Genomic DNA, 691 nt, shown 5'->3' on the forward strand with positions numbered 1-691 from the left:
CGATGAGGCGAATACCATTACCGCCAGCCTTGCTTATATGTTACAGACCGTTACTTAGTCCACACTGCTACGGCATTATAGTAAGCCTGCACAAAACGTGAGGAAGCTATACTGTTAGTAAGCATGCACAAAACGTGAGGAAGCTATACTGTCCATTCACTTGGCAGAGTTTTTACATCACATTTGAACTGAAATTCAAAATTGCTTGCAGAATTTCCACGTTCCAATGTGAACTGCAGATTGGTGGGGAGCGGGACCTTTCCTTGTGTAATCTACATTTCTGTTGTACCAACCTTCAGGGCTGGGCATTCCAAAAACAAGTGGTTGGCATATCCGATTTGCTGCATTTGTACCAGTGAAAGGTTGTCATTAAACCGTATTCTTGGCATACATACGTAGGATTTCCTTTTGTTTACTTTTTCAGACCATCGTTTTTTCGGGATATACTTGTATTGCACCATAGTATTTTCCGTTAGACCGCACGGATTTTCGGGGAATATAAGAATACAGCTCCGTAACTTCGCCACCCCTGCTTCTTCGCTTTGTTTTCTTTTAAATCTCTATGCACATTTTTTGCGTATGAAATTACAGTGCTCTTAAAAACAAATAAATACATCGTAGCACTGTAATATATATGAATCTTGATTAAAGCCACATGTCAAATAGTATCAGTTGTATTAACAAAATTCAG

Source organism: Cimex lectularius, unplaced genomic scaffold (assembly GCF_000648675.2).
Source record: "Cimex lectularius strain Harlan isolate CLEC.00 unplaced genomic scaffold, Clec_2.1 scaffold287, whole genome shotgun sequence".
Classification (NCBI taxonomy): domain Eukaryota; kingdom Metazoa; phylum Arthropoda; class Insecta; order Hemiptera; family Cimicidae; genus Cimex; species Cimex lectularius.